Source organism: Phoenix dactylifera, chromosome 1 (assembly GCF_051530095.1).
Source record: "Phoenix dactylifera cultivar Ajwa chromosome 1, Ajwa_hap1_PhDact_Kaust_v1.1, whole genome shotgun sequence".
NCBI lineage: Eukaryota > Viridiplantae > Streptophyta > Magnoliopsida > Arecales > Arecaceae > Phoenix > Phoenix dactylifera.
Window position 1 is genome coordinate 40,118,053 of NC_143190.1, and position 9,077 is coordinate 40,127,129.

Sequence of the window (9,077 nt, forward strand, 5' to 3'; positions counted from 1 at the left end):
TTTCTAATTGGCTTAGGATTGAAGAGTTCAATTGAGTCATGATCCAATTGGATCCTAATTAGATTAGGACTCATATGGATAAGGATTGGGTTCACCTAATTCTCTTTAGAAGAGGATTAGACACCCATGAAAGAGGCCCCATACCTCACTTAATTTGATTAAGTGAGGGGGCGTTCATAAAGAGGGGTTACGTGAAGAAAGAAAGGAGGGGCGTACGCCCCTCCTCTCTTAGCTTAGAGATAGATGTGAGCTCCTAAATTTTAGGACCTCACGCCTAGGGCAAAGGAAAAATAAGAGGAGGGCGTGCAGCCCCCCTCCTCTCCTATTTTTTTTTTTTAGGAACTACAACAACCCTTCTGATGACCCAAAGATTGATTCATAGATTGATTTTGATGATCACAAAACCTTGAAGTATAGATACTAATGTTTATGTTGCAAGGAGAAAGATATTTATTTTGCAAGGAACATAGCAAGTTGGAAGAACACAAGAAGGCCTCCAAAGCTCTCAAGTTGGAAGAAAGCTACAATTTATTGGCCCAAGTTTAAAGTACAAAGGATTCAAATTGGAGGAGTAAAATCAAAAGAAAAATTCAAAAGAACAGTCTTCGAGTCGACTCCAGTGGAATTCGAGTCGACTCCGGAGAAGTATGAGTCGACTCCGGAGAAGTATGAGTCGACTCCTAGGAGTCACAGGCAGAAAAGTCAGAGAGCAGTTTTCGGGTCTGAGATTCGAGTCGACTCCAGTGGAACGCGAGTCGACTCCGATGGTTGGTAGGTCGACTCCAAAGAAAGCAAGAGTCGACTCTCAGCGGAACACAAGGAAAAAGTCAGAGAGCATTTTTGGGACTCTGAGATTCGAGTCGACTCCCGCATTGCACGAGTCGACTCCGAGACTCCGCGACCATCAACAGACAGAAAACCAAGTTACTGCCTCTGAGATTCGAGTCGACTCCCAGACAGCTCGAGTCGACTCCAAGGCAGCACTACACCAAGATGGCAGAAGGCTGTGTTTCGCAAACTGAGAGCCGAGTCGACTCCAAGGAAGTTCGAGTCGACTCCAAGACTGGATGAGCCATAAGACAGAGGATCGGGAGTTCGGGCTCTGAGATTCGAGTCGACTCCCAGGACAGTCGAGTCGACTCGAGAGGACAAAATTCAAAATTGGATCCACGGACTTCAGTGGATGAGCCGACTCCGTAATTGCCAAGTCAGCTCCAGAAGTTGGCGAGTCGACTCCAGGTTAAGACGAGTCGACTCCCAGTCGAGGCAAGCACATTAATTCAAATTTGGAACAGTGGCCGAGTCGTCTCCGGTAAAACACGAGCCGACTCCTGCAACAGGCGAGCCGACTCCTGATCGCGCGAGTCGACTCCGATCCCAACGGTAACATTGTCAGAAAATGCAGACTGTGTCCAACGGCTCTTTTTCTTGTCTCTAACGGCTATATTCTTGTTTCCACGCCATCTAAAGCTATAAAAACAAGAAGAGAGCTAGGGGAGAACTCATGGAAGTGGGAGAGATCATCTAGGAAAGAGATCTCAAAGAGATTACAAAGGAAATCTCCCATAAGCACAAAAGGGCCATCCAAAACGAAATAGAGAGAAGAAGAGCATCCAAGTGAATCCGAAAGCTTCCTCTCCATCCGTGTGCTGCCTCAGGGATCCTCTACTTCATGCCAAATCAGAGGAGGATCAAGTAAAGAAGAAGCCGAGCTCCTCCATCTTCAAAACTCGTTTGAGGGCTTCTCTTTACTCTATTTGTTTATATTGTCATATTTGTTTGTTTAAGAAGCTTTGTTTTGTTTTATACTTTGTTTTAATATCTTGTAACTTGATTCAATCAAGGGATTGAATCAAGGGGTTAAGGTTTGTTGGTGAGCCAAAGGAAAAACCAACGGTGATAGGTTTGTTGGTGAGCCGAGGGTAAAACCAACGTGTAAGGGTTTGATTGTGATCCCGGAAAAACAATCGGGGAGGTTCTAGTCGGTGAGCCTGGGAAAACCGACCGAGTTCGTTGTGACCTCGTAAAACAACAAGTTGGGTTGTGAGCTTGTAAAACAACCGACTGTAATCTGTAGGATTATAGTGAAATTTCCAAGAAGTCTTGGAGAGTGGATGTAGGTGCTGGGGTGCACCGAACCACTATATGTTTGCTGTGTTTGTAATGCTTTTTGTCATTATCTAACTCACACACTTACTCACTTAGATAAATTGCTTGCTTAACTATTATCCGCGAATTCTTTAGTTGCAAGCATACTCAATCAAGTCACATTCTATACATCAAACTGTCGCTAAGTTCAACTTTCACTGCGCATATATACAACTTAGCATAATTAATCAAAAAGTTTTAGAAGTAGCATAAAAGATTTAAAAGACCCAATTCACCCCCCCCCCCTCTTGGGTTGTATCTACTGGGCAACAAGTGGTATCAGAGCAGGTGCTCAAATATTATTTGTGGTCTTAACCGACTAGAGCCAAAGATCATGACAACTCAAATAGATAGTTTTCTAGGAGAAGGACAATCAATTGATACACCTCCACTGTTTAATGGTATAAACTACCCACATTGGAAAATACGCATGCGCATTTTCATTCAATCACAAAACTACTATCTATAGAAAATCATAATAAATGACCTTCACACACTCTCTCATATTAATGAGAAGGACTTAGCACAATTAAATGCTAATGCTATGAACATATTATATTGTGCTATTCAAGAAACAAAGTTTAATGAAATTTCTGCATGCTTATCTGCTAAGGAGATCTGGGATACTTTAGAAAATATTTATGATAAATCTCAGATTAGCTCTCATATGCTTCAATTATATACTAACAATGAGACTGCAGAAAAGGGTGATGAATCTCCCTCAGTCGAGTCGACTCCAAGTAGCTCAGAGTCGACTCCCAAGTTAGTCGAGTCGACTCCAATAAGGTCCGAGTCGACTCCGAGACAAATCAGCTTCCTAAAGATAAAGAAAAAGAGGAAGCAAGAAGAAAGGAAGAAAGAGATAAAAAGGAAGAAAGCCTTGACCAAGAAAGAGTCAAGCCAAAAAATAAAGGTTAGGAGCAACAATGATGATATTAGCTCCAAGAAACTACAAGAGGTAACTGACTTGTGCTTTATGGCACAAGAAGACAAGGTAAAATCTGAATCTACTCTTACCTCAAATGATTTTCAAGAAGAATTCTCTTATGATGAATTATTAAATGCTTTTCATGAGTTGTATAGTGAATGTAGAAAATTATCTGTAAAGAATAAAAATCTTAAGAAACTAAATTCTGAAAATGAAAGCTTAAGGTCATTTTCAGAAGAATTGATTCAGAAAAATCATAGCTTAATTAAAGAAAATCAAAACTTAAGTAAAGAAATTAACCAATTAAGATGTTTTATTAACAAATTCACTGTAAGTTCAGAAAGATTAAAAATGATGTTTGAAAGCCAACATGCTGATTTTGATAAATCAAAATTTAGCTTGACTCCTTTAATTAGCCATAAATCTCTAGAGAAAAAGATTATCAATTTACCAAGCAAACCATTAAATAAGATAACTTATTTCAAAAATGAAAAGGATGGGAATAACAACTTTACCTATCGTTCTAGTATAATTAATCAAATGGTAAAGTTATTACTATTAAACAGATATGGGTTCCAAAAGGAACCATATGTCCTAACACTCAAGGACTCAAGTAAGCTTGGGTACCCAAAATGAGAAAATGAGGATGTACACATAGGTGTACCAAGGTACCCATGGAACATAAAGAAACTTAAAAAGCTATTAACAAAAAAAATAATAATAAAATCAGTAATTCTTGCATCTCATTATTATTTGTGCTTTAGTATTTGATATGATTTGCTAGTAGTGATCAATTTTGTGATATAGAAAATACTTTTAGAAATATAATCAAATCATTTCATTTTACTCACTATTGGATAAGTTGCTAAATGATTAATCAATTTATTAAGAATAACTCTATGAATTCTCTATATGCTTGATTGAGAGTTATTATCCATGGCATTATTGTTTATTGATCATAGATATGATAATGTGTACTTGGTATGCTTTTGAATATATGCACTATGAATACCAAGAAACCATCCTTGGCATATAAAATCAACTCATGCTAGTATGTACTTAATCTCAAAAGACCTTGCCATAGGCTTACTTAGATTATCTACTTAAAGGTCAAAGTTTTGCTATGCATGCTAACTAAGGAAACAAACAAAAAATCATTTCTAAATCTAAAGATGTTGTTTCCATCTCCAAGTTTTTCAAAAGCTTACATTGGATTTATTCTTGAAAAATAAAACTGAAGTATTTTTCTGTATTTACTAAATCTTATAAAAGTGGTTCAAATGATAAAGGTTTCCAAACTGTGAGTATCATGGCACAGTGTTGAAAACCAAAATCCTGATAAAGGTTATACAGAAAATAATATTAAATTCAATGATTTCAGCACCAAGGACACCATAAGCAAAATAGGATTAATAGAATTCTTGAAGAAATGAAAAAGACAATTATGTATGATAGTCATCTACTTAAATAATTTTTAAAAGACTATCATCACTGCTTGTCATACATATGATTTCTATTTTTGATGAAAATTTTGATCTTCTGAAAAATGGAAAATGAACCATTGCATATCTTTCATATTTTTCAGTCGTACATGTTATTATGAAAATAATGCCAAATCTGATAAAGATACTTCTATCCTTGGATATCATTCATCAAGCAATGCATATAGAACATTCATGAAAAATTCTAGTTGTAGAAGTATCAATTCATTTTATTCTTTATGAGACTAATGATTTATTATCAAAATACTAAAATCAAATTATATGGTTAATCTTTTACATATGCACTTAATGAAGAAAAATTGATGACTACTAAAAGACTAAATCAAGAAAAGAGGAAATAGATCTTGATAAAGATTCTTGCATGATTAGAAGTAAAGATCATCATTATCATGTGCTTGCTTCATGAGCTTTATATTCTGTCAAATGAATGTGTAGAAGTCACTCCTATGTGGTTACTTCATTAAAAAGGAGATCTATGAAAAATAACCACCATATTTAAAAATACACATTACATATATGATAAAGCAATATGTGATTTAGAACAAGCATCAAAAGCATGATATATAAAAGCTTAAGCAACCTTTTTGATAGAAAGTAATAGTGATAAATCTATGCATCAAAAAGATGAATTTGTGATATCTTATTTGCTCAAAGTATGCATTGATGACATCATTTTTGGTTCTACTAATGAAGAGTTATATTGCAAAGTGAGTTTGAAATATGATGAATGAATTAACATCTTCTCTCAAACTCCAAATTAAGACAAACAGGAAAGGGGATCTTCATTGACCAACGTTAGTCCACAAGAAAACTCTTATAGAAGATTGGCATGAAGAAGGTATATCTATGACCCCATCTTGTAGAATTTGAAAAGGATGAGCAAAGTAGATCTATTGTGTTAAAGCTGTATTGAAGCATGATAGAATAATTATTTTACAGCTAGTAGACCAGATTGTATGCTCATTATGTGACCTTGTGCAAGACTTCAATCTAACTTTAATTAATCATATTTTATTGATAACAAATAAATCATAATCTGAATTTTGATAGAAACAAATGTTTAAGATAAATTGATTAAAACATAGTTAACATATCTTATTGATAATTATCTTAAGCAAATAGAATCTAAACTAAATTGACTTAAATTATCTTGGTTAATGAATCTATCTCTTTAGTTCAAATGATATGTGCTTGCTTATATTTAGGCAATCTCTTGAGTAAAGTGACTCAACATGTAACTATTGTCATATCTCATATTGAGTCATCTAATTAAAAAATATATATATATGTTGGATGAATGCTTTGTATCTTAAAGAAACTAATGACCTTCCTTCAAGAAAGAAAAATGAGAAATTTCAACTTGAAGGATATCTTCATGTAAGATACACTAAACATTCACATGCAAACAAGAGAAAGGATCTTCTTCAGCCAAAAGTTCACACATAAGAAATCTAGTTTGGCTTGAAGAACATATAATGAATAGGTAATTTTAGATACCTTTCTCACAAATTAATTGAGCAAAGTCAATAACTTAAATCCTATTATGGCATGATTAAATTCTTTAATTATAAATTTTTGATATCATGTCTCTATATAAATTGATTGACTTATACTCTTAGAAATTGTTTCATGGTTTGCCCAAACTAAAATATATCTTTGCCTATGTCATAACCATGAAATACACAAGTTTATGCTTAAACTTTTGATTTAAAATAACTTGTGAGGAATGATGAATCCTTGAGCATAATGAAAATGTTGTTTGCATGATATACATCTATATGATACATAAGATTAATTCTTTATTATGCTCTTTCATGTAAATTACTTGAGAATAACAAAAAGAGAGAGAGATAAAGAAAAGAAAATGAAAATTATTCAAGAGAAGTAAAATCTAAGTAAAGGCAAATACTTCAATCTTAAGGAAAAGCAAAACAAGCATAATATATTCGGCACATTTGGAAGGGATAAAATCCATAATTAATTACACTTAAACAGGGAGAGCTTGAAGTAAACATTTTAACATTTCTATATTGCTCATCATAGGGATGGTGCCAATGGGGAGGCTAGTGGTAGTACCCGGCACTATTTGACCCAACTATTCGGTGTAGGGTATATTAGGGACGGCACAAGAGGGAGGCTAGTGGTAGTACCTCGTGCCCCTTCCAACTCCACCGGATAGGGAGCAAATAGAGTATAGAGCATAAGAAAGTTATAAATGAAAAACAAAGTAAATGAAAGAATAATCAAGTCAAATTTTTAATCACTTGAAAACACACTTTAAGGATGAAATCAGTGCAAGATAATGTTTAAATAAGGGGAGTTTATTTGAAAAGAATTGATTTTGATCCTTGACATGCTTGTTCTTATTATTTTAATGTATGACTTAACACTTAATATAGTGTGCATATAGCATGATATTTTAAATTATGGGTTCTCAATATTTTTTTGTAGTTCCCCATACTTGGACAACTTGATTGAATGAAATACTACATAACATCTTTGTTTAGTTTTATTGAAAAAAAATTTCAGATTTGTCATTCACAATCATTGTTAAAATCTGAAAGCTAAATAAAATTGTAGAAAGGAGAAGAGAAGAATATCTCTATTTAGGGAAAATAAATTGATTTTGATCTATCTTTCTACTTGCCTAACTTTGATACATAATGTCCTAATACTTGTTAAAATATCCTTTATTGTGTATCGAAACTCAAAATTAAACACAAAGATTCTGAAAGTGCTTTAATGTTATTGAAATATGTATTTTTCAATCGTAACAATTTAAGATGAGCTACATTGTGAAAGATACATATCTCATATTATGACTTAGAAAGCTTTTATTGAATCCTATGTAATTCAGAATCTGATTTTGTATAAAAGCTTAAACTAAATGTGATTTTTAAAATAAAGTCTTACTTTAAGAAAAACAGAATTAATTTTGATGCCTTTGGTGATTGCTCCGATACGCATCCGAAACATATCATTTCTTATCTTCAAAGTATACTAATATTGGTTCAAATGATGTGTCTTTCGATGATCTTGATTACAAACAAAAATTTCTAAATATATGATTTTATTTTGATATTAAAGATTTATTGTGATTCATGTATACATCGCTGAAAAACTATCATTAAGAAATTGAGTTCTATAAATATATATACCTCAATGATCATCTATATGTTTTTCTCTCCTACATTCTTAAAAATTTCCATCAGAATATATATAGAATGAATGATCTAAAAGCTAGAAATATTTCACCTCACTCAAATGACTCTAAAAGAAAGAAAATGTAAATGCTGTTGAAAGAAACTGAGCGTCAAATGAATCATTTTCTGATTAATATTTCAGTACATTTTCTCAAAGATTAAGAGGAAGCATAACTTGTTCTTGATAGATTAAAAAGGGTGATTGCTATAAATTTTGAATAATTCTTGAACACTCTCCATTCTCGATATCATAGAATTTCAGTTCTATTCACGTTTGTCATTAAAATCTGAAATTCAACAAAAGAAAAGAATGATTAAAGAAGTATGCATCTTTTGAGGGGGAGCTTTAGATATATCCTAAAGTTACTTCAATTTGATGTATACCTTAAATCTTATGGATTGATTTTTATGAACTTCCTTATATTGCAAGACATGCTTTAAATTACCTTGAGATGAGTTCTATAAAGGTTGTCTTATCTCAAACCTTGAGTCTTATGAAAATAAGCTGAAACTTATAGAAAATATAGTTTTGAGATTGACAATTTTATTGAACATTATCTTAGGATTCTAAACTCTTAAATGGAATGATCAATTGAGGGGGAGAAAGAAAATTTCAGAAGGAGAGGTCTTATGGAACTTAATCGCATAAATCTATAACTAAAGGAGAGAGAAAGAATACTAAATGAAAAGTGATTCCAATATGTATCATCTGAAATTTAAATCTGAAAATCTTTATGATACACCTTGAGGCATGTTATTTGGTTAATATATCTTCTGCACAAATCATGAACCAAATTGCAATTCAAATAGTTGATCTTAAGAGCCTCTAATTTAATGAAAAAAGGGGAGAATAACGTGTTAAATTTTCTTGAGTATCTCGTAGAAAATCTATTTTGGAATTCACTAATGAGTCCTAATTGGCTTGCTCTTTAGAACTTCAATAGTGTGCCAATTCATATTTTTGTATATGTATCAAATCGTGCTTATTTTCTAAAGGAATAAAAGAAAGTCCTTAAAAGAGCTCTAAGATATATCATAAATTGCATGAATTCATATTTTGGTATTTGTGCCCCAATGCTCTTATTATCATAAAAAGAACTTTGAAGTCATGATCCAACATGATGATATATTTTTCAAATATATAAGTTTTGATCTTTTACTCTGAAAATCAATTGAATTGCTCTCCTATTGATAAAATACTTAATAGATTAGGCAAAAGGTCTTAAATGAACAAGCTTTCATACTTAGTGAAGAGAGGTTAGATTTCCACTCATATTTCTCCTTGAATATCATTTG